Source organism: Nomascus leucogenys, unplaced genomic scaffold, assembly GCF_006542625.1.
Source record: "Nomascus leucogenys isolate Asia unplaced genomic scaffold, Asia_NLE_v1 Super-Scaffold_258, whole genome shotgun sequence".
Lineage (NCBI taxonomy): Eukaryota > Metazoa > Chordata > Mammalia > Primates > Hylobatidae > Nomascus > Nomascus leucogenys.
In genome coordinates, this window is record NW_022095769.1 from 2,281,135 (window position 1) to 2,306,922 (window position 25,788).

Consider the following 25,788-nt stretch of genomic DNA (forward strand, 5'->3'; position numbering starts at 1 on the left):
GCTTCTAAAGGGATTATGACATTGTGCCTTGTGGCTTCCTTCCCTCCCTTCTTTCTTTCCTTCCTTCCTTCCTTCCTTCGTTTCTTCTTTTTTTCTGAGACAGAGTTTTGCTCTTGTTGCCCAGGCTGGTGTACAATGGCCTGATCTTGGCTCACTGCAACCTCCACCTCCCGGGTTCAAGTGATTCTCCAGCCTCAGTCTTCCCAAGTAGCTGGGATAACAGGCATGCACCACCACGCCCGACTAATTTTGTATTTTTAGTAGAGATGGAGTTTCTCCACGTTGGTCAGGCTAGTCTTGAACTCCCGACTTCAGGTGATCCAACTGCCTTGGCCTCCCAACGTGCTGGGATTACAGGTGTGAGCCACTGCGCCCAGCGGGCAGCATTCCTTTCTTGCATGCCTAGACCTTCACACTGTTGATTAGGAGGACAAGAATGATCATTCTGAGAGTGGGTCATTGATGCCATCTGAGCCATCCTTTCCCTCCTCTAGCCTACAGATCCTTGAGTTTTTTAGCCATGAAGGGAAAACACTGTAAATTGTTTCTGGTTCCATTTATAGCACAGCCAGGAACCTTTCTGACATCACTTAGTCTTTGCAAAGTGGTGTCCACCTACATGGCACCACCCTCGGTCTTTACTAGAACAGGCTATCACTCTGTAAAGCCACTTGCTTCTAGATAACAGATACATGGTGAGATCAGCAAATCCTGTTGACAGTAGCCCCAACCTTATTTCTTTTTGTTTCTTTGGTAGTTTTATTTTGAAGAATTTTAGATTTACAGAGGCGTTGCAAAGTTAGTACAGAGAGTTGCCATATACCCTTAACCCAGCTTCCCCTGATGTTAACATCTTCATAACCATGGTACTTTTAAAATTAAAAAATTAACATTTGTTTAACACTGTTAACTGAACTCCAGACTTTATTTGGATTTTCCTAGTTTTTTCACTAATGCTATTTTTCTGTTCCAGGACCCACATTGCATTTAATGCCTTACTTCTTTTGCTAGGAAGAGCTTCTTGGTTGGATCTGGCCTGGTCTAGGACACCATAGCTGCCTAGAAGACATTGCATGAGTCCATAGATGGTGGTGTTGGCAGGGAATACAAACTCAATTCCTGAATAAGTGCCTATTCCAGTGAGGACAATTTTGTGCCCCTTCCATTGACCTGCCACCAGAGAACTGGATGGTTGCCTTGAGGTCTGGTACTGTATGAGGTGCTCAGGGTTTCACCGTTGCCAGCTCATCGGGCAGTAGTGGAGCTACGCTGGCCTTGATGAAGAGAAGTTCATGCTGTTCCACCCAGGCATAGCCTCTATTCCTGCTTCTCTGTTTGCTTTGTTTCATGAGCTCTAGACAGCCCCTTGGTCATCCTGTCTATGGCTTGTGAAAAGCCTCTTTTGCAGGGAGCTTTCTGGTAAACCTGTTTGTAACACGCATTTTCAGTTTCCAGGCTCACCCGAAGAGGTCCAGCCACAAAGCTCTCCCCAGATCTCCTTGTTTTCAATTCACTTGTGCTTCAAGATCTTGTTCACCTGACTCAAACCTTAATTGCTTCCCAATTCCTTTCTCTGCTGACTTTCAGGGCCATCCTCAGAAAGTCAGTTTCCAGAGAAAGGAGAATCACTCTGATCCAGCCACCCGACGTGATTAGGAACTGAATTGGGGAGGAAGGGTAAGAGTGGAGAGGAGATGAACTGGAGAGGTAGTGAAGAAGTAGAATTTTCAGGGCCTAGAGATTGATTGAATGTTGGAAGGATGGAGAAGAAATTATGAAGGATGACTTCCGGTTTCCTCTCTGGATGACTAGGTGAATGGTGGTGTCACCAGTTGGAAAGCCTTCCCCACCAGGTGATCCCACATGACTCCATAGGCTTCTCCTCCTCCCTTTGCACACCTGTTGAGAATCACTGAGAGGTAGTAGCTGATATAACAAAAGTGGGCAAGATTGACCAAGAGGACTGTGTGGATTGAGAGAAGAAGGGCCAAGAATAGAGTTTGGAGGAACTCCAGAAACTCAGGCTGGGGTGGGGGAAGAGGAGTGTGAAGAAGACCAAGCACAGAGGGTCAGACATGTGAGGCTGTCGGCAGAAACCACATAATTGAGATTCTAATGGTCTTGAGCAGTAAAAGGATGCCAAGCCAGGAAAAGGGAGTAAGCGGAAGGGAATGCTCTTGAACGCCTTGATTTCCTGGTCAAGTAACATGGAACTGAGTCATTCTCAGGTTTCCAATTCTGTATCACCCTCCTTCCACACTGCACCAGAGACTCCCAGGAAGGGATTCCTCAGCCTTAGAAGGCGGGGAGGGGGAACAGCTGACTGGCTAATGTGGCCTCAGCTCCTGGAGCTGGTAGCAGCTAGAAATCCTTCCTAGTAGGTTAGACAGCCCAGCCCCGCCCACCCTTGGGCCTTCCGGATCTTACCCATGAAGCCAGCAAGGAGTGAGGTGGGGACAGGGATTACCCCACCATGACCTCAGCACCTCTGGAAAAGTAAATCACAGCCTCTTGCCTCCCAACCCCACCCAATTCCCTACTTGACCTTAAGGCCTGGGGACAGAACCAGCTTTACGGGCCTTCGACCTCTGCTGTCACACAGGGTCCCCTGCTTAGAAGGGTGCATGCTAGGTTTAACACTCTGCTGTCCTCATCTTGAAATTCTTAATAATTTTTGAACAAGACCTACACATTTTCATTTTACACTGCACTCCACACATTCCATGGCTGATCCTGTGTAGGGAGACAGAGGCCCTGGTCTGATGGAGGAGGCAGGATATTCATGCAGGGGCAGAGTTGCAGGCAGGGTTTGAATTAAGCACCAAAAAGATCTTGCTCCCTGCCCTCCTCTCCCTCCTCCCTCATTTCCGACAGAAGCTGGGGTAGGAGAAGGGCAGGGAGGTGACTTTGGAGTAGTTACTCAACGTCCCCTTGGCCCCTCTGATTTTCTTATTCTCTACCAGACCACGGAAATGGGAGAGGTGGGGGACTCATCACCTGTAGCATCAGAGCTGAGGAAGCAAGGACCAGGGAAGCCGGGAGAGGAGAGAGAAGGAAGAAGAGCTGTGCACGCACGGCCTTGCTGCTCCCCTGCTCCTCCCCGGCAGCCCATCTAATCACGCTAATTCCTAAGCAAGCTAATTCCTGATGGAGCCAACCTCTAAAGCTCTCACATGTTCATCTGTTTATCGCTTTACTCCCTCTGCCTAGTCCTCACTTAAAGCTTGGTCACCTTTTACCCTGATGATTCCACAGTCTCCTGCAGAACTCCCCACCTTCCTAGCCCGGCTGCAGCCTACTCTGCCCTCGGCTGCTAGTGGGTTCTCTGTAGCTCCCTCGCTTAATACCCTTCTTCACTCGCCACTTCCTGTGAGACCAAATCTAGACTCCTGGGCACCAAAGCCACCAAGGCCCTTCCGCATGAGGGGCCCTTATTACCTCTGGGGCCTCAGCTCTGCCTCCTACTCACCCCCAACCCCTACCCTGGCCCCCTAGGCTCCATGCATCAATATAGAGCTTCTTTTATTCCTTGACCAGTTCATGCAGGGCTTGAAACACCCCCAGCCTGCTGCCACTTCTTCATCTAGCTAATCCAGATAGTAAGTCACAACTAGGTTTAAACATCACGTCAACCTTTCTCTGGCTTCTTGAGTCCCTAGAGACTTTGTGACTGAATGAAGAAGTAATGAAAAATTAGGGGGTTCAAAATTCAAGGGGTGTAAAAGGGTATACAGTGAACAGTCTCTTTCTCCTTTTCTCTCCCTGGTTTCATTCTTGGAGAAATCAATGTTCCAGTTTCTCATGCAGCCTTGCAGAGATATTTTATGCACACACAAGCCATATAAATGTTCTCCCATTTTTACACAAACGGTAGCACTCCCATGCTATTCCGAGCTTTCGTCTGGATTTCTTTTTTTACCTTACCTACACCTGTATTTTACTTACCTTTCATCCACATATACTCCCGAGCCTTGCTTTTCATTTTACAATGTACTTTAGTCTTTGATTTATTGGTCAAGATTTCAAGCTCCTTGAGGGCAGGGAGCAAGTCTTTTTTTTTTTTTTTTTTTTTTTTTGAGACAGTCTCACTCTGTCGCCCAGGCTGGAGTGCAATGGCAAGATCTTGGCTCACTGCAACCTCCGCCTCCCAGGTTCAAGTGATTCTCCTGCCTCAGCCTCCCGAGTAGCTGGGATTACTGGCATGCACCACCACACCCGGCTAATTTTTGTATTTTTAATAGTGATGGGGTTTCACCATGTTGGCCAGGCTAGTCTCGAACCCCTGACCTCAAGTGGCCCGCCAACCTCGGCCTCCCAAAGAGCTGGGCTAACAGGCTTGAGCCACTGCACCCGGCTAAGTCTTTTTTAAATTTTGTATTTCTAGCACCAAGAACATGGTAGGTGTTAAAAGACTGTGTGTGGGCCGGGCACAGTGGCTCATGCCTGTAATCCCACCACTTTCGGAGGCCAAGGCTGGCAGATCGCTTGAGCCCAGGAGCTCAAGACCAGCCTGGGCAACATAGCGAAATCCCATCTCTACAAAAAATACAAAACTTAGCCAGATGTGATGGCACATGCCTGTGGTCCTGGCTACTTGGGAGGCTGAGGTGGGAGGGTCACTTGAACCCAGGAGGTCAAGGCTGCAGTGAACCATGATTGCATCACTGCACTCCAGCTTGGGCACTGGAGTGAGATACTGTCTCAAAAAAAAAAAAAAAAAAAAAAAAAAAAAAAAAAAGACTGTATGTATTTTATAACTTACAGGCTTACACAGGGCACAGTGGTCTGCACCTGTAGTCCTAGCTGCTCAGGAGGCTGAGGCAGGAGGATCACCTGAACCCAGAAATTTGGGGCTACAGTGTGCTATGCCCCGGGCCCCTTCACCAGAATAAAACTGTTGGAAGAGGCTTTCAGACTGCTGTGAGGAGAAAGAGAGGTTCTTCCTACCCTACTGGGCATAGAAAGAGACGGAAATGTAGAGGAGGTCTCAGAGAAGCTGGAGCTAGGAGAAGAAGGCCAGCTGGGATGGTAGTGAGTGTCTAAGTGTTTTACCAATTATGGGTTCTAGAATCAAGTTAGTAGATTGCGACCAGTTTAAAAAAAATAAAATACATAGAAAATATCAGAGGCTGGGTGTGGTGGCTCACGCCTGTAATCCCAGCACTTTGGGAGGCTGAGACCAGCAGATCACCTGAGGTCGGGAGTTCAAGACCAGACTGGCCAACATGGTGAAACCCTGCCTCTACTAAAAATACAAAAATTAGCCAGGTGTGGTGACCCACACCTGTAGTCCCAGCTCTTGGAGAGGCTGAGGTAGGAGGATCATTTGATCACAACACTGCACTCCAGCCTGGGCAACAGAGTGAGACCTTGTCTTCAAAAGAAAAAAAAAAGGAAAGAAAAGAAAAAATATCAGAGTGTACTTTTATGTGTGTAAGGGTAAATATTATTTCTTTTTATTTATTTGAGACAGGGTCTTGCTGTGTCACCCAGGTTGGAGTGCAGTGGCCTGATCACAGCTTACTGCAGCTTTAACCTATGGGGCCCAAGTGATCCTCTTCCCTCAGCCTCCTGAGTCACCATGACTAGAGGAGCATGTGCCACCAAGCTCGGCTAATGTTTAAATTTTTTGTAAAGATGAGGTCTCACTACATTGCACAGGCTGGTCTCAAATTCCTGGGCTCAAGTGATCCTCCCACCTCAGCTCCCCCAAAGTGCTGGGATTATAGATACGAGCCATCAAGCCAAGCCAAATATTATTTTTGTTTAATTTACTATTTTTTTGGTTTGTTTTTAAAAGGTTAGTCAAGTGAAGCAGTGGGAGTGGAGTACATATTATTTCTTAAACCTTTATTTCAGTTTTGTGCATGTGTGTATGTGTACACTGGTTTCTGATGAAAAACAGATATCTTACTGAGGGTCTTAGTACAAACAAACAAAAAATGGTGAAAGCCATAGGAGAAATAATGAAAAAGCTCATGGTGAGTAAAGTCCGAAACTGGGAATAAGGATTCACAGACGAACCAAACCTCAGAGAGGAAGGCAGGGTACATTTTGTGGAGCCCAATCTCCATCTGAGCGCAGAAATCTTCCTACACTCACAACTGACAAAGAGCTTTGAGCCTCCCTGGAAGACTTCAGGCACCAGCAGCTCAGTATTTCTCAAGCCTGTTGAAACCAACTTTGCAAAGATTCTGACAGTGAGAGAAAACTGACATGGCCGACTCCATCTTGCTTCTAGCCTCGCAGACTGGCTGTCTTCAGCTCATTCCTGCACGTAGGCCAAGCTAAACATGGGAGGAATTTGGTTTATAGTTTAACTTGAAGGCAAGGATGGTAATAGTCCCTCCCCAAAACTAACCTCCTCCTTGCTCAGGGACCAAAAATGTAGGCGTAGTTTCTATAATCCTTTACTGTTCAGAGGTCATGTGGCCAGAGGTCACAAGATTTGTGATTTGTGCCCCCTGTAGATAACATCACTATTGTAAAACCTAGGCTTGGTCTTTTGAGATGCATTCTGGCAACTGACAGACCCCACCTAGATCAGTGATTCATGACTCAACCGGACCTGTGGCCCCCCCCAGAGGCAGATTCAGCACAGAAGGGCCATTTTCCACACCCCTATGATTTAATCCCTAATCAGTCAGCAGTGCCCATTCCCTAGCCCCTTGCTCATCAAATTGTTCATAAAAACCCCAACTTCTGAGTCTTCAGGGAGACTGATTTGAGTAATAACTCCATCTCCAGGCTGGGCGCGGTGGCTCATATCTGTAATCCCAGCACATTGGGAGGCCGAGGCGGGCAGATCACCTGAGGTCAGGAGTTCAAGACCAGCCTGGCCAACATGGCAAAACCCCATCTCTACTAAAAATACAAAAATTAGCCGGGTGTGGTGGTGCATGCCTGTAGTCCCAGCTACTTGGGAGGCTGAGGCAGGAGACCCCCTTGAACCCAGGAGGCAGAGATTGCAGTGAGCCAAGATCACACCACTGCACTCCAGCCTGGATGACAGAACAAGACTCTGTCTAAAAAAATAAAATAAAATAACTTCATTTCCCACATGGCAGACCTCGTGTCAATTGAACTCTTTCTTTAATGCAATGCTGAGGTCTTGGTGAACTGATTTGGTTTGTGCAGTGGGCAGGAAGAACCCCCTGGGTGATTACACTGTACTGCCAATGGACAGCTCAAGTTGTTAGAAAGTTCATCTTCTTTGCCCCTCTAACTTCCACCCATGACTTCTAATTTTCTGCCTCTGTTGTAATCCAGACTAGGAACAAATAGGCAAATAAACTAAGAAAGCTATCTTGTGACCTCTAAGTTTCATTTTCCTCCTGGTGTAAGTATTTGTGTTTCTCAAGTATCTGAGCTTCCATAGACTTCACTATTCTAGTTGTTTCTCTAGCAGTTACCATTCTTGACTATATTATGGATCAGATATAGATATAAAGACTTTTCATTTCTATTTTACTAATTCTCACAACACTGCTATGCAAAAGGTACTATTATTATCCTTTTGCATATGAGGCTCAGAACACTTAAATTGCTTACCCAAATTACCCAGCCAGTTAGTGGCAGGATGAAATTTACCAATGTCTTTGTGTGATACCTAGAATTGAGCTCAGTCCTCCAGATGTGGTTTGACTGGCCCAAAGTAGAAAATCTTTATCCTGACTTCCCCTTGGTGGACAAAGTTTTCTTTTATTTAAAATAGAGATGGGGTCTCACTATGTTGCCCAAGTTGGTCTCAAACTCCTGGCCTCAAGTGATCCTCCTGCCTCGGCCTCCCAAAGTGCTAGAATTGCAGGCATGTGCCACCTTGCCCAGCCTAACATTCTTATGTATGTCTCCAGGTGCACATATGCACATATTTCTGTGAATATATGGGCAAGAGTGAAATTGCTATATCATAAGGTCTAGCATTTCCAACTTTAGTTAATGTCAAACTGTTTTCCACCAATTTACACTCCTACGAAGGTTCACATTATTTCATATTCTTAACATCAGCATTGGCATTCTGGTGAGTGTGTAGTAGTATCTGATTGAGCTTTTAATTTGCATTTGCATGATGACTAATGATCTCTTGCACCTTTTCATATGTATATCAGTTATTTTCAGTTTCCTTTTTCAGTGAAGTGCCCATTCAAGCCTTTTGTTATTTTTCTATTAGATTGTCTTTTCTTATTGATTTTTAGGATTTTTCTTTTTTTTTTTTTAAACCCAAACTGACTATGTATTTTCCCTACTTTATTTTATTTTTGACACAGGATCTTGCTCTGTCACCAAAGCTAGAGTGCAGTGGTGCAATCATGGCTCACTGAAGCTTTGACCACAAGGGCTCAAGCCAAGTAGCTGGGACCACAGGTCTGCGCCATCACACTCAGCCAATTTGTGTATTTTTAGTAGAGATGGGTTTTTGCCATATTGCTCAGGCTGGTCTCCAACTCCTGGGCTCAAGTAATGCCTGCCTCAGCCTCCCAAAGTGTTGGGATTACAGGTGTGAGCCACCACTCCTGGCTGGATTTTTCTATTGTAATCTATATTTAAGTTATTTGTCAGTTATGCATTACAAATATCTTTTCCTGGCTGGGCAAGGTGGCTCACACCTGTAATCCCAGCACTTTGGGAGGCAGAGGTGGACAGATCGCTTGAGCTCAGGAGTTCGAGACCAGTCTGGGCAACATGGTGAAACCCTGTCTCTACTAAAGATACAAAAATTAGGCCGGGCGCAGTGGCTCATACCTGTAATCCCAACACTTTGGGAGGCCGAGGCGGGTGGATCACCTGAGGTCAGGAGTTCGAGACCAGCCTGGCCAACAAGCCAAAGCCCCATCTCTACTAAAAGTACAAAAATTAGCTGGAGGCCTCTAATCCCAACTACTCAGGAGGCTGAGGCAGGAGAACTGCTTGAACCTGGGAGGTTGAGGCTGCAGTGAGCTGAGATTGCACCACTGCACTTAAGCCTGGGGGATAAAGTGAGATTCTATCTCAAAACACAAAACAAACAAAAAAACCCAAATATCTTTTCCTATTCTGTGGCTGACCTTGTCATTTTATTACTGGGGTCTTTTGACAAGGAGAACATACAGTATCACATTAATATGGTGAAGTATATCAACATTTTAGAAACTTTTTTGTCTTTTTTGGGAAGACTTTCCTTACCTTGAGGTCGTGAAGATAGCCTCCTATGTTGTCTTCCAGAAACTTTATTGTTTTTTCTTCACATTGTAGTCTACAATTCACATGGAATGTATTTCTCTGTTTAATATAAGTTAGGGAGGAATTCGATTTCATATTTTTCCATATGGACACTCAATTGTCCCAGAACAATTTATCGAAAAGTAGGCCCTAGCTGGGCATGGTGGCACGTGCCTGCCATCCCAGCTACTTAGGAGGCTGAGGGGGGAGGATCATTTGAGTCCAGGAGTTCGAGGTTGCAGTAAGTTGTGATTGTACCACTGCACTCCAGCCTGGACAACAGAGCAACACCCTGTCAAAAAGAAGAAAAAAAGAGAAGGAGGAGGAGGAGAGGGGGAATGGGGAGTAGGAGGGGGAGGAGGAAGAGGAGGAGAAAAAAGAAAGAATGAAAGGAAAAGAAAGTTCTTTTACCCACTCCTCTGTTGTGCCACCTTTGTCATAAATCAATTGTCCAGATACTTGTGGGGCTGAATCTGGGTTCCCTGCTCTGTTGCATTGGCATGTTTTCCCATCCTTGCACCAGTACCGAACTACCTCAATTTCTATAGCTTGTAGTTGATAATAAGCTTTACGCTCTGGTGGAGCAAATCCTCCCACGTCTCATGGCTAGGATTTTTGAGGCTGGGATTGCTCATACACACAGATCCATTCAACCATTTAGGGAGAGTGTGGGGTGGGGTGGGGAGAATGGGTGCTCAGGGGAGAGGTGGGAGAGCAGCGCGAGGATCCTCTCTGTTTCCATGGTATCCTCCCAACGGGCGGGAACATATAACCACAGTGCCAATCACCCTGTGGGGAGATCATAAATGCGTCAGCGGACTCCCTTGTCACTTATCCTAGAGGGACAGGCACCTCTCAAAACCGAGATGCTGATCCAAAGAAGCTGCTTCACGCACGTCTCTCCCATACAATCCTAAACGTACGCCCTTTCCTGCAAAGCACGTGCGCCTGCTCGGCACCCTAAACACAGATCCTGGACAGATTTGCCCGGAGAGACGCGCTCAGTCCATCTGAGGACTCCCTTAAGATGCCCTGGCGGGCTGAAGAACCGGTCCCTTAGCCAAGGGACTGTTTTTCTTTTTCTTCTTTCTTTCTTTTCTCTTCCCCTCCCCTCCCCTCACCCTCTCTCTCTCTCTTTCTCCCCTCTTCTCTCTCTGTCTGTCTCTCTCTTTCTCCTTTCCTCTTTCACCAGCTACAGCATTTAAGGGACTGTTTTCTTTCTTTCTTTTTTTTAATCTCTTCTCTCTTTCACCAACTACAGCATCTAGGGACTGTTTTCTTTCTTTTCTTTCTTTTTTTTTTTTTGAGATGAAGTCTGTCTCTCAGGCACGACCTCGGCTCACTGCAACTTCCACTTCCCGGCTTCAAGCCATTCTCCTGCCTCAGCCTCCCCAGTAGCTGAGATTATAGGGGCGCGTCACCACGCCCGGCTAATTCTTGTATTTTTAGTTGAGACGAGGGTTCACCATGTTGGCCAGGCTGGTTTCGAACTCCTGACCTCAGGTGATCCGCCCACCTCGGCCTCCCAAAGTGCTAGGACTACAGGCGTGAGCCACCGCATACAGCCTAAGGGCCTGTTTTCTGACTGACAGACACAGACGACCTCACTGAGCACCGGACAACCAAGACAGACACACTAGGGTGAGGGCCAGACCCCAAAAACACACCCCTCTGGGGACCGCAGCCTCCTCGTTATTGTTCGTGACCAATTGGAGTCCCACAGGCGCCGTTTCCCCGCCCCTTGGTTCGGTCGAGCCACTTCGTTGGCGGCTCAGGCAGCAGTAACGGATCGCGCTTGCTCAGTAGCCAATAAGAAGCATGACGGCACCCTCGGCAACCTGGGACCTCCTAGACCGGCCGACCTAGCTATGCCCCACCCGAAGCAGCATCCTCCGGATCCTTTGGGTTCTTTCGGAAGTTGCCCTCCAGGGTGAAGTCGCGTTCGCTCTCCCATCAACACATTTATTTTTCTGCCCGACTCTCGCGCGTGCGCACTGACACCCCCAGGATGGCCCTGAAATGAAAACATCTTGAGAGAGGGGGAGGGACCCCAAGCCGCTGTAGGGCAGGCCAGTGGGGCTACCCACACAGCCCGAGGTGGCTGCTGCCGGAAGCGGTCCCCAAAACAGGAATTGTAGGACCAAAAGGTCTCGTGAGGTCCCACCGAGATTTGAACTCGGATCGCTGGATTCAAAGTCCAGAGTGCTAACCATTACACCATGGGACCCGCTAGCTGCTTAAGGCGTCCGCGAGTATCCTCAAGCTAGGAGGGCTCTAGGCGGCCTTTCTAGAACGGCGGCGGTGTCCGTGTTTGCCGGACTGAGCCCTGGGCCGGGGCCCCACGGGCGGCGCAGCGAGGGCTTCTGCGTCCTTCGCGTTCCAGGCGTTTCTGGTCCCGGGGACATCATGTCTTCCTGCGCTCCTCCCGGGGCTGGGAGGTCGGAAAGGCAGCAGGCTGGCGGGGTTGACGATGTGGGGCCGGACTGGGTCCGGGGAAAGCCTGCTCCAACCCCAGCTCCAGGGCAGGAGGCGCGGCGCGCGGAGCCTGGGTTGTTTATTTATTTATTTACGGGGGGAGTGCCTTAGAAAAGGTATTTTGGCCAAGCGGCAAGGGAAGCGGACCGGCATGTGGCGGATCAACGGTTCAAACCCCAGGCGCCCCCAGGGACGCGCGAACGGAGACTTTGAAATTGCGCCCCCAGCCTGACTGCGTCGGTGCGAGTCCTACTGTTTCACGTGGCTGGAGCTCACCAGAAAACCGTTCCAAACTTTCGCCTCCACTTGCGTGTGTGCCTAATTAAGAAGCACCAGGTGGGACTGCTGAGATAACACCCAGATACCCTTCCTTGCTGGGCCATTATCCTTAAGATTAAATCAGATCAGTGGAAAAGACACTCCCCTCTGGGCTCTCTCCCCCATTTTAGTGAGCGTGTATGTAAACGGATGTTTCTGCAGGTCAGTCTGGCTACATTAAATTTTTACACGCCATTTGACTCAGCAGTTTCACCTTTGAGACTTTAACCTACGGAAACACCAAGGCAAGTGCCAAGACGTATTTTCCAGGATGTTCTCAGCTGTGTTGTTTATCATAGTAAAAAACAGAAAATAAACGTCCAAGTGAAAATTGGTAATAACAATATCTACACAATAAATATTGTGCAAGAATTTGGGGAATAACTTATTGTAATGATATAAAAAGATATACAGGCCAAAACAAAAAAGCTGCTTGCCAATTATTATGTATAATAATAATAAAATCGATTTACCAATTAGTATGTATACATACCAATTAGTATGTATAACAATATGATAATAGTAGGTAAAATCTACTTACCAATTTGTATGTATAATAGTGTTGTACCAATTAGTGTGTATAATAATATGGTATACATTAATTATATATAACATAAATTATATATAAATAAAATACATCATTTAATATATACTAATAATAGCTAATTCATATATAATATATACTAACAATATATAGTAATATGTATAATATCCCATGACTTATAAACAAACTGGAAAGTTACACATGTGTGTAATGAACATTTACCATTTATTTGACGTGTGACATCTGACTTCCTTTCCTGAGGGCGCCAACACTGTGTGGATCTGGGTGACAGCCGCTGTGCCCCAAGGTAGATATACTCACTCTCCAGCAGTCAGAATGATATGTAGCTTGGCCAATTAGACTTAAAATCCAGAGACTGATGCCCAGAAATGGGCATTTTAGAACTCGTTCTACTGCTAGTGGTGGCTGTGACACCCAGTGTCCCAGGGGCAGTGGGGGCAGCCAGGCCATACCCACTGGCAGCAGAACTGGCATCCTAACCACATGGCCCAGGATCCTGACCTTGCCTGAGGTCCTGGCTGCCCAGTTCCCCTTGGGCTTTGCCCATCTTCCTGAGTTTGCTTTTCCAGCCTCTCTGGTGCTCTGAGCTATCTCACATCCCTCCAATAAGTCTCTTTTCTTGCTTAATGTACCCAGTCCTTTTCCGTCGCATGCAGTCAAGAGCATGGTAGCCTAAATCTGAAATGCTCTGTTGATGATTTATCTCTGAGTAGTAAATTTATAAGGACTTTTCTGTTTTTTCCATATTGCTTGATAAAAGAATAACTCTTGTATATTGTCAGAAGAAACAGTAAAGATTTTCCATTTTGGGAAACAAGCCAATCTCCCCTTAAGCTCCTATGGCTTAAGGGTGAGCTATTAAGGCTGAAGTTGAATGACTTCAGCATCTTTGGACCTCAGCTTTCCTGTTTATTTCTTCCATACGCGGGTTCTGTGAGCACCAGTGAGAGTGCATTGAAATTAATTTCTCAAAAGCTACTTTAGAAACCCTAAAGCGTCATGATGATATTCTTTGACAATGCATAGGAGATAGTTCCTTCTGTCCAGTGTGAGGGTAAAAATGACTCCACCCTCCTACTTCCACTTCTCCCTACTCCCATTCTCTAGCTGTTTCTTTTCTCTTTTCTTTTCTTTTCTTTTTTCATTTCTTTTCTTTTTTCTTTTCTTTTCTTTTTTCTTTTCTTTCTTCTTTCTTTTTTGAGATGGAATCTGGCTCTTTTGCCCAGGCTGCAGTGTAGTGGCATGATCTCGGCTCACTGCAACCTCTGCCTCCCAGGTTCAATCGATTCTCCTGCCTCAGCCTCTCGAGTAATTGGAACTACAGTGCACCACCACCACGCCCAGCTAATTTTTGTGTTTTTAGTAGAGGCGGAGTTTCGCCATGTTGGCCAGGCTGGTCTCAAACTCCTGGCCTCAAGTAATCCACCTGCCTCTGCCTCTCAAAGTGCTGGGATTACAGGCCTGAGCCACTGTGCCTGGCCACATTTACTAATTTTTTAATGATAAGAGAGAAAAGGGAGACAGGATGTAATCTTCCTTCCCCAGAATAACTAGTTTCCATTAACATAAAGCCACAGTTCATGACATTGTAAAGATGGCAACCCATGGCATCTTTGAGAACAGACCCAGCCTCCCCAAGTGGCTCCTGAAGCATGGGAGAGTCCTAGGTTCTGCTAGAGGTGGGGTCAGTGTGGCTTCAGCCCTGGCACTGAGACTGAGGGCTGAATCAGGCAGAGGGGGAGAACAGTGAGGCCAGGGATTAGGAAGGACCTGAAGGAAGGCTGGGTGCAGTGGCTACCAGCACTTTGGGAGGTCAAGGTGAGTGGATCACCCGAGGTCGGGAGTTCCAGACCAGCCTGACCAACATGGAGAAACCCCGTCTCTACTAAAAATACAAAATTAGCCAGGTGTATTGGCATGTGCCTGTAACCCCAGCTACTCAGGAGGCCGAGGAAGGAGAATTGCTTGAACCCAGGAGGCGGAGATTGCAGTGAGCTGAGATTGTGCCATTGCACTCCAGCCTGGGCAACAAGAGTGAAACTCTGTCTCAAAAAAACAAAAACAAAAAAAACCCTGAAGGTGAGGATTAGGGACTTCAAGTTTTTGTAAGCCTGTAAATATATAGTGGATGGAATAACAGGTGCTTTGAGTAGTTAAATGGAAAGTATTCCTGTTCACTATCGTAGCCATGTTCAGTCCATTTCCTTTGTCCATTCTGAAGCTTCTCACAGTTAGCTGGGATAGAATCTGTCTTGCTCTGTGTCCTCATCACCTAGCTTAGGTGATACCTGCCACGAATCCCCTACTTTACCATGGGATCCCCGGCTGAGCCAGACAAGCTGCCAGCACCTCCTTGTGCAGCGTGAGGAAGGATGCCCTGAATCTCTGGGCTTGCCCCTTCAGCCCCAAGCCCTATTACCCAGAAGGGTCTGGCATTCCTGAACAAAATACAAAATGAGGCTGGGTGCGGTGGCTCATGCCTGTAATCCCAGCACTTTGGGAGGCCAAGGTGGGTGGATCACCTGAGGTCGGGAGTTCCAGACCAGCCTGACAACATGGAGAAACCCCATCTCCACTAAAAATATAAAATTAGCTGGGCATGGTGGCGCATGCCTGTAATCCCAGCCACTTGGGAGGCTGAGGCAGGAGAATCGCTTGAACCTGGGAGGCAGAGGTTGCAATGAGCCAAGATTGTGCCATTGCACTCCAGCCTGGGCAAAAAGAGCAAAACTCCGTCTAAAAAAATAAATAAATAAAACCCAACAAATATACATGTATATGAATATGAATATTCCTTTTCTCTTTTCTTGTGTAGAGACAGAGTCTTGCTATGTTGCCCAGGCTAGTCTTGAACTCCTGGGCTCAAGTGATCCTCCTGCCTTGGCCTTCCAAAGTGACAAGATTACACATGTGAGCAACTGACCCCAGCACATATTCTTTTTCTTAAAAAAGAAAAAATCAAAACACTGTTCTGCACCTTGTTTTATTAGCACCATATGTTGCATATGTTGAAGATTGTTCAATAACAGAATATATAAAATCTATCTCATTTTTAAAAATAGAGACAGGAATCTTGCTATGTTGCCCAGGCTCGTCTTGCATCCCTGGCCTTAAGTGATCCTCCTGCCTTGGCTTCCCAAAGTGCTGGATTACATCAATGAGCCCCTGCCCCCAGCCTTGTCCCTTTAAATGATATGTAATTGAATTATTATTTATATAATGGAAAATGCACAAATCATAACTGGAGAAACCAATACTTTGTTTTTAAACAAATGTATACACCTGTGTGACCATCACCTAGATCAAGATATAAAGCATTTCTATCACCCCAGAAAGTTCTCTGGTACTCTTTTCAAGCCATTACCTCCTACCTCCCTGGAATCACTATACTGGTTTCTATTACCATAAATTACTTTTGCCTGCTCTTAAATTTTACATACATGAAATTCACTTATCTGTAGTGTATTTTATGTCTGGTTTCTTTTGCCAGACACAAAATCAATCAACAAAATTAAATCAATAATTTTGAAGGCCGGGCGCGGTGGCTTACGCCTGTAATCCCAGCACTTTGGGAGGCCGAGGCGGGCAGATCACAAGATCAGGAGTTTGAGACCAGCCTGGCCAATATGGTAAAACCAAGTCTCCAGTAAAAATACAAAAGAAAATAGCTGGGCGTGGTGGTGCATGCCTGTAATCCCAGCTACTCGGGAGGCTGAGGCAGGAGAATTGCTTGAACCCGGGAGGCAGAGGTTGCAGTGAGCCAAGATAGCACCACTGCACTCCAGCCTGGGAGACAGAGTGAGACTCCATTTCAAAAAAATAAATAAATAACAATTTTGAGACTCATCCTTGTCATTTTATATATCAGTAGTACATTCTTTCATTGCTGAGTAGTATTGCATTGTATGACTATTCCACGATTTGTTGATCCATTCTCTAGTTGATGGACATTTGAGTTGTTTACAGTTTGGGGCTAGTATAAATAAATCTGCTATGACCACTCTTGTACAACTCTTTTTTGGTCTTGGGTATAAACCTAAGAACAGAATTGCTGGGCTATAGGCTATGTGTATACTTAAGTTTATTAGGAACTGCTAAACAGTTTTCCAAGGTTCTTGTACTATTTTATACTTCCACCAGCGGTGTATGGGAGAGTTCCAGTTCTACATCTTTGTTGATAGGTGGCATTGTTAGTCTCTTCAATTTAAACCATTCTGGTGGGTGTATAGTGATCTCTTTTTATGGTTTTAATTTGTATTTCCCTGATGGTTATGATGTTGAACATCTATTTTACATGCTTACTAGCTGTTTAGATATGTTCTTTTCTAAGTGCTGTTTCAAGTATTTTGTTCATTAAGAAAATGTTTTTCCCAGCCTGGGCAACATGGCAAGACCCCATCTCTACAAAAAATTAAAAAATTAGCTGGGCTGGTTGTGCCACTGCACTCCAGCCTGGGCAACAGAGCAAGACCCTGTCTCACAAAAAAAAATTTCTTATTAATTTACAGGAATTCTTTATATATCCTGATATGAATCCTTTATCAAACATATGTATGTTGAACATTTTCTCCCAGTCTGTGGCTTGCCTTTTCACTTTCTTTTTTTCTTTTTCCTTTTTTTTTTTTTTTAAGACAGAATCTCACTCTGTCACCCAGGCTGGAGTGCAGTGGCACAATCTCTGCAACCTCTGACTCCTGGGTTCAAGTAAGTCTCATTCCTCAGCCTCCTGAGTAGCTGGGATTCTAGGTGCTTACCAGCATGGCTGGCTAATGTTTGTATTTTTAGTAGAGATGGGGTTTCACCATGTTGGCCAGTTTGGTCTCGAACTCCTAACCTCAAGTGATCTGCCCACCTCAGCCTCCCAAAGTGCTGGGATTACAGGTGCAAGCCACTGTGGCCAGCTGCCTTTTCACTTTCTTAATAGTGTCTATATTAGCCCGTTTGCACACTGCTGATAAAGACATACCTGAGACTGGGAAGAAAAAGAGGTTTACAGTTCCACGTGGCTGTGGAGATCTCACAATAATGACAGAAGGTGAAAGGCATGTCTTACATGGCGGCAGACAAGAGAAGAGAGCTTGTGCAGGGAACTCCCCTTTTTAAAACCATCAGATCTCATGAGACTTATTCACTATCATGAGAACAGCACAGAAAGAGCTGCCTTCATGATTCAGTTACCTCCCACTGGGTCCCTCCCACAACATGTGGAAATTCAAGATGAGATTTGGGTGGGGACACAGCCAAACCATATCATTCTGCCCCGGTCCCTCCCAAATCTCATGTCCTCACATTTCAAAACCATTCATGCCTCCCCAACAGTCCCCCAAAGTCTTAACTCATTTCAGCATTAACTGAAAAGTCAACAGTCCAATGTCTCATCCGAGACAAAGCAAGTCCCTTCTGCCTATGAGCCTGTAAAATCAAAAGCAGATACAATGGGGGTACAGGCATTGGGTAAATACAGCTGTTTCAAATGGGAAAAAATGGCCAAAACAAAGGGGCTACAGGCCCCATGCAAGTCCGAAATTCAGTGAGGCAGTCAAATCTTAAAGCTCCAAAATGATCTCCTTTGACTCCGTGTCTCACATCCAGGTCACACTGATGTAGAAGGTGGGTTCCTATGGTCTTGGGCAGCACCCCCCTGTGGCTTTGCAGGGTACAGCCTCCCTCCTGGCTGCTTTCACAGGCTGGCATTGAGTGTCTACAGCTTTTTCAGGTGCACAGTGCAAGCTGTTGGTGGATCTACCTTTCTGGGCTCTGGAGAATGGTGGCCCTCTTCTCACAGCTCCACTAGGTGGTGCCCAGTAGGGACTCTGTGTGGAGGCTCTGACCCCACATTTCCCTTCCTCACTGCCCTAGCAGAGGTTCTCCATGAGGGCCCCACTCCTGGAGCAAACTTCTGCCTGGGCATCCAGACATTTCCATACATCCTCTGAAATCTAGGTGGAGGTTCCCAAATCTCAATTTTTGACTTCTGTGCACCTGCAGGCTCGACACCATGTGGAAGCTGCCAAGGCTTGGGGCTTACACCCTCTGAAGCTACAGTCCAAGCTCTATGTTGGCCCCTTTCAGCCTCAGCTGGAGCAGCTGGGATGCAGGGCACCAAATCCCTAGGGTGCACTCAGCACAAGGACCCTGGGCCAGGCCAACGAAACCATATTTTCCTCTTAGGCCTCCAGGCCTGTGATGGGAGGGGCTGCTGTGAAGACCTCTGACATGCCCTGGAGACATTTTCCCCATTGTCTTGGTGATTAACATTCGCCTCCTCATTACTTATGCAAATTTCTGCAGCTGGCTTGAATTTCTCCTCAGAAAATGGGATTTTCTTTTCTTTTTTTCTTTTTTTTTTTTTTTTTGAGATGGTGTTTTGCTCAGTCACCCAGGCTGGAGTGCAGTGGTGCAATCTTGGCTCACTGCAACCTCCGCCTTCTGGGTTCAAGTGATTCTCCTGCCTCAGCCTCCTGAGTAGCTGGGATTACAGGCACACAACACCATGCCTGGCTAATTTTTGTATTTTTAGTAGAGACAGAGTTTCACCATGTTGGACAGGCTGGTCTCAAACTCCTGTCCTCAAGTGATCTGCCTGCCTCAGCCTCCCAAAGTGTTGGGATTACAGGTGTGAGACCAGATAGATTTGAGAAAGTTTTGAAGACTGAAAGCCACCATGCCCAGCCGGGATTTTCTTTTCTATTGTGTTGTCAGGCTGTGAATTTTCCAAACTTTTGTGCTGTTTCCCTTTTAAAACTGAATGCCTTTAACAGCACCCAAGTCACCTCCTGAATGTTTTGAGGCTTAGAAATTTCTTTCACCAGATACCCTAAATCATCTCTCTCAAGTTCAAAGTTCCACAAATCTCTAGGGCAGGGGTAAAATGCTGCCAGTCTCTTTGCTAAAACATAGCAAGAGTCACCCTTGCTCCAGTTCCCAACAAGTTCCTCATCCCTATCTGAGACCACCTCAGCCTGGATTTCATTGTCCATGTCATTATCAGCATTTTGGTTGAATCCAATCAACAAGTCTCTAGGGAGTTCCAAACTTTATCACATTGTCCCGTCTTCTTCTGAGCCTTCCAAACTGTTCTACCCTTTGCCTGTTACCCAGTTCCAAAGTCACTTCCACATTTTTGAGTATCTTTTCAGCAGCACCTCACTCTCAATACCAATGATGGCAGTGGCTGCTGCCATCCTGCCAGCTGCATCAGGGAGGCATGGCTGGGGCTGCACACTCCATGGAGCCAGTGGGAGCCCTGCCCCTTCTGAGTTGGGACGGGGGTGCCCCATGCCACTGCAGCTGCCCAAACTGTAGCTGCAGACCCAGCCCTCCTGCTCTACAGAGCAGGCAGAAGCCTCACCCTCCTGGGGCTATGCAAACTGCAGCTATGGATCTGAGCCTCCCTGTGCTCTTGGGGGAGCTAGGTGCAGGCAAAATTGCCCTCCTGGGTGCAGCAGCAGCCACCAGACCCGCAACTGCAGACCTGGGCCTCCCACTCCATGAAGCAAGCAGGAGCCAGGGACAAGCGGGAGGCCTGCCTCTTTCGAGTTAGTGGGGTAGGAGCTCCCAGGTGCAGCTGCGGCTGCCCTCCCAGGTGCAGGACCCAGGCATCTCTGCACCCTGCACCCTCAGGTGCCCCGGAAATGACCCCACCCCCCCAGCCCATCCCTGCAGGCTCAGAGGTGTCTGCTCCCACTGCCTGGAATGTCTCCACTCCTGGCACACACTCTCATCTCAGAGCAGGGTTAAGGCCAAGCCCCAGAGCCATAAATGGTAGCAGGAGGCAGAAAGTCCTGGGAAGAAGTGGGTGGGGTCCCTAGTAAGGCCCCACCGTCAGGCCAAGGAGGGCCTGAGGGCTGGGGGCTGGGCTGCCAGTCCCACAGACTGGAGTGGGGACTTGTGGTACCTCTTCCAGCCTGCCCATGGCTGCCCATGGACCAATCGGCATGCACTTCCTCCTCTTTGAGGTCCATAAAAGCCCTGGGCTCAGCCAGAGCAGGCAGAGGATGGTCAGAGGACAAAGAGGGCAGGGAGACATGGCAGGACAGGACGAACAGCTGCAGAGAGGAGGAGTACCATCTACTCCAGCTCTAGAGAGGAGTACCATCTATGGGACAGGATGACCAGCTGCAGAGAGGAGTACCCTCTCTACTGAGAGCTTCAGAGACCTACCGAGACACCTGAATGACTTGGCTGAGGAGAGGAACCATCCTCTCCAGGGCCTCCTCTGCTAAGAGCTAAACACTTGACTGGATTACCTGCCTACAGAGAGGAGGAGGTACCCACTCCTCTGAGCTGTCCTAACACTAAATAAAACTCTTCGTCACCCTTTACTTGTCTGCATACCTCATTCTTCCAGATGCAGGACAAGAACTCGGGCAAAGGCACTGTGGCTACAGAGATTTCCAGCCAGAAAAATTGGCCCCCAGTAACACCAACTTTCTGTATTAGTCCATTTTCATGCTGCTGATAACGATGTACCTGAGACTGGGAAGAAAAAGAAGTTTAATGAACTTACGTTTCCTTGTGGCTGGGGAGGCCTCACAATCATGGCAGAAGGCAAAAGGCATGTCTCACATGGTGGCAGACAAGAAGAGAGCTTGTGCAGGGAAACTCCCCTTTTATTTATTTACTTATTTATTTATTTGAGACAGAGTCTCGCTTTGTCACCCAGGCTGGAGTGAAGTGGCATGATCTCAGCTCACTGCAGCCTCCACCTCCTGGGTTCAAGCAATTCTCCTGCCTCAGCCTCCCAAGTAGCTGGGATTACAGGCATGCACCACCACACCCGGCTCACTTTTGTGTTTTTAGTAGAGACAGGGTTTCACCATGTTGGCCAGGCTGGTCTTGAACTCCTGACCTCAGGTTATCAGCCTGCCTTGGCTTCCAAATTGCTGGGATTACAGGCATGAGCCACTGCACTCAGCTGGAACTCCCCTTTTTAAAACCGTCAGATCTTGTGAGACTTATTCACTGTCACAGAACAGCATGGGAAAGACCTGCCTCCATGATTCAATTACTTCCCACCAGGTCCCTCCCACAACACGTGGAAATCAAGATGAGATTTGGGTGGGGACACAGCCAAACCATATCAATGTCTTTTGATGAGCAGAAGGTTTTAATTTTGATAGATAAAGTCAAATGTACCTTTTTTTTTCTTTTATGATGAATGCCTTTTGTGTCCTTTGCATGTGGAGAGCTGGGATCTTTACAAGCACAATGGGATAGGAGAGAGGCATATGCAGTTACATAGATTACTCAATTACATGAGGAATATCTTGATAATCCCTTGGTAAAATTTAAAGATGAGGGAATTAGAATTTATATTCTAATTTGAATATAACTTGAATTGAACTTGTTTGAAACTGAAGACATAAAGGAAGCAGGAGCATCCAAACAAAGGAATAAGAAAAAGAAGAGCTGTGTGTTAACTTGAATCCTCTGTCAAGACAGATGCAGGGTTGAGTGGAAGAGGTAGGGTGGAGAGCAGGCACCTCTTCAAAATTGAATGATCCTGAAATTGGTGCTGGTGTCTGGAACACAGACTATGTGCCTATCAGGACTGTGGAATTATGGGAAATGGTAGGAAAAAATTGGAATGCTGGCAGGAGTTAGTGATTTCATGCAGTCTTCAGGTCCTATAAGAGACATCTTTTAGGCTGAAGGTGCCCTGTTTTAAGTTTTCAGTTTTGCTTAGAGTGGCTTGCAATCCAAGTTTACTGGAAATCCTACAACTTGGAGTGTTACAGGGCTGGAAAAGCTGAATTCTGTACCCCAAGTGAAAGTTAGCATCCAGAGACAGAGGACTTAGCAGGACACTGATTTGGGCGAGACCAGCTTGCTGCATCACAATGCTTTAAATATTTTCTGCCCACAAAGAGGAAAAACTGGGGCAAAGAGCAGATTATAGATGGTCCCTCTGTACTAGAGACACTATTGTGAATAGTCTCAAGGCAGAAGCCGTTTAACTGAGCGCCAGAGGCCTGGGTGGTGGCCTGTGGTTACAAGAATAGGTTCCCCAGTCTCAAAGATATGTCTAGACAAGATGTCTGGAAGTGACTGGAAGTGACAGGAAACCTGTAAGTTTTAAGGAACTGCCAATCAGATTTCATTGGCAATTCAGTTTCCTTAAAACCCTGACTGTTAACAGCTAATGAGTTTTTACTCCTACGGCCATGCCCACACCTGTGAACACCACTAACAGGAAGTGGGCAGTTAAAGCTCTGTGTAGGTTTCAGAAAGGTCAACCTGCCCACTCCCCATCAGATGTGGATCTGGAAGGTAAAGGACAGGGGCGCTTCTCCTAGAGCAGGCTCGTTCAATCTGTGGCCCAGGACAGCTTTGAATGCGGGCCAACACAAATTTGTAAACCTTCTTAAACCATTATGAGATTTTTGGCCAGGTGTGGTGGCACACGCCTGTAATCCCAGCATTTTGGAAGGCCTAGGCGGGCGGATCACAAGGTCAAGAGATCAAGACCATCCTGGCCAACCTGGTGAAACCCCGTCTCTACTAAAAATACAAAAAAAAAAAAAATTAGCCAGGCATGGTGGCCCACGCCTGTAGTTCCAGCTACTCGGAAGGCTGAGGCAGGAGAATTGTTGGAACCCGGGAGGCAGAGGTTGCAGTGAGTCAAGATAGCACCACCGCACTCCAGCCTGAGTGACAGAACAAGACTCCCATCTCAAAAAAAAAAAAAAAAAAATCAAAAACCTTCCTAAGAGTGGAGAAGAAGCCAGCTGACCTCAGACCCAATTTCTACTTCAGCCGCAGGAAATAGACACACCTATGCAGGCAAGAAAAAGACCAGTAGCCCAGTAGCCAATAAGATCCGTCCTCTCCAAAAGCACAGCAGCAAATTTCCTTTCCTGGGTTAAGCGGGTGGGGAAGTAAAGGAAACAGAGAGGGCAGGCTTGAGCGCCCCCTGGAGGCCCATGCAATTATTTGGCTATTTGTACCCAGCTTTCCTGAAATTTGGAGTTTAGCAGAAAATATCAGGGGGATACTCAGTGTCCTGGAAGGATAGCTTTGTCATTGGTTTGGTCCAGGCTCTTTGGTTGTGTCTGAAACTCAAGGCTGGAGGAAAGCCTATGTGGCTGGTATTGTCTGTGACCTGATTTTTGCTTCCAAACTACCCAAAGGAGAAAACCTTTTATTTATGTATGCCTTTCTGTTTTGGAAACAGGCAGTTGTACAGCATGGTTGTATTATTTAGGACACTTTGTTTATGAGTAACAGGAACCAACTCAAATTAGGTTAAGCAAACCAGGCGTGGTGGCTCAAGCCTGTAATCCCAGCATTTTGGGAGGCTGAGGTGGGAGGATTGCTTGAGCCCAGGTATTTGAGACCAGCCTGCCAACATGGTGAAACCCCATCTCTACAAAAAATACTAAAATTAGCTGGGCATGGTGATGCATGCCTGTAGTCTCAGCTACTCGGGTGGCTGAAGTACAAGAATCACTTGCATCTGAGATCTCACCATTGCACCTGGGCAACAGAGTGAGACTCCATCTCTAAAGTTTAAAAAAAAAGAGTACACACGAAAACCAACATCCTTATGTGTAAGTATTTAAAGCTATAAAAAATGAAGCTAGCAAACTGTTTAATGTTCTATCCTCTTACCTTGACAAAGATGTCATTATAGTGGCAAAATTAAAAAGAATTGTAAAGTGGTGGTGGTTTTGTTTGTTTGGACGGTTTTTTCTTTTTTTGAATATGTTTTTCTCTGTTGCCCAGGCTGGAGTGCAGTGGCATGATCTCACCTCACTGCAACCTCTGCCTCCCATGTTCAAGCGATTCTCATGCCTCAGCTTCCCGAGTAGCTGGGATTATAGGCACACGCCACATGCTCAGCTAATTTTTTGTATTTTTAGTAGAGTTAGAGTTTCCCCATGTTGGCCAGGCTGGTTTCCAACTCCTGACCTCAGGTGATCAGCCCGCCTCAGCCTCCCAAACTGCTGGGATTACAGGCGTGAGCCACCGCACTGAGCCATTTGTTCTTACTCACCCAAACATCAACAATCCATCAACTGAACACCAAGGTATGTATAATAATAATAATTAAATTGGCTGGGCACAGTGGCTCATTCCTGTAATCCCAGCACTTTGAGAGGCTGAGGTGGGTGGATCACCTGAGGTCGGTAGTTTGAGACCAGCCTCACCAACATGGAGAAACCCTGTCTCCACTAAAAATACAAAATTAGCCAGGTGTGGTGGCACATGCCTGTAATCCCAGCTACTCAGGAGGCTGAGGCAGGAGAATCACTTGAACATGGGAGACAGAGGTTGCAGTGAGCTGAGATCACACCATTGCACTCCAGCCTGGGCGACAAAAGCAAAACTCTGTCCCAAAATAATAATAATAATAAACAAATAAATAAATTCCATTGCTTTGATATGTTGCCTACTCTTTGTTATTCAAAAAAACCACCACTTGACTGGGCGCAGTGGCTCACGGCTATAATTCCAGCACTTTGGGAGGCCAACGTAGGCAGATCACTTGAGATCAGGAGTTCAAGATGAGCCTGGCCAATATGGTGAAACTTCGTTTCTATGAAAAATACAAAAATTAGCTGGGCATGGTAGTGGGTGCCTGTAATCCCAGCTACTAGAGAGACTGAGGCATAAGAATTGCTTGAACTTGGGAGGCGGATGTTGCAGTGAGCCAAGATCACAACACTGCACTCCAGCCTGGGCAACAGAGTGAGACTCTGTCTCAAAAACAAACAAACAAAAAACAAAGACACATACACATATATATATATAATTCGTAAATTATCATGTATTTATCCCACATAATTGAATTTTCTTGCTTTTATTTCAACAAAATCACTAATTATGCTTTTATAATCAAGATTGTTCACATAATTTGTACTCTAAGAACAGTTTTAAGTAAAGCAGCAAACTACAGCCAAGGGCTAAATGCAGCCCATGGCTTGTTTTTGAATGGCCCCTTAAGCATTCAGTATGGCTTTTACAGTTTTAAAGAGTTGTCTTTTTAAAAGAATATGTAACAGAGACCTTATGTGGATTACAAAACCTAAGATATTTACTATCTAGTCCTTTACAAAAACGTTTGCTGATCCTTAATCTAAAGCAACGCTACTCAAAGTGTGCTCTGAGGACTGGTCTGGGAGCTCTTTGTTATCAACCTGCAATGAGATAAGGAGTTTGTGTCAGAATTCCTAAGCACACGGTTTTAGTTGATCTGACATTTTTTCATGGCAAGACTTTACTTTTTT

General features: G+C 46.4%; 1 non-coding gene across 1 annotated transcript; it reads right to left on the bottom strand.

Moving 5' to 3' along the window:
- Positions 1 to 11,353: 11,353 nt before the first annotated feature.
- TRNAQ-UUG lies at positions 11,354 to 11,425 on the bottom strand. Its single transcript has one exon. It is a non-coding gene; the product is annotated as a tRNA-Gln (tRNA).
- Positions 11,426 to 25,788: the final 14,363 nt, after the last annotated feature.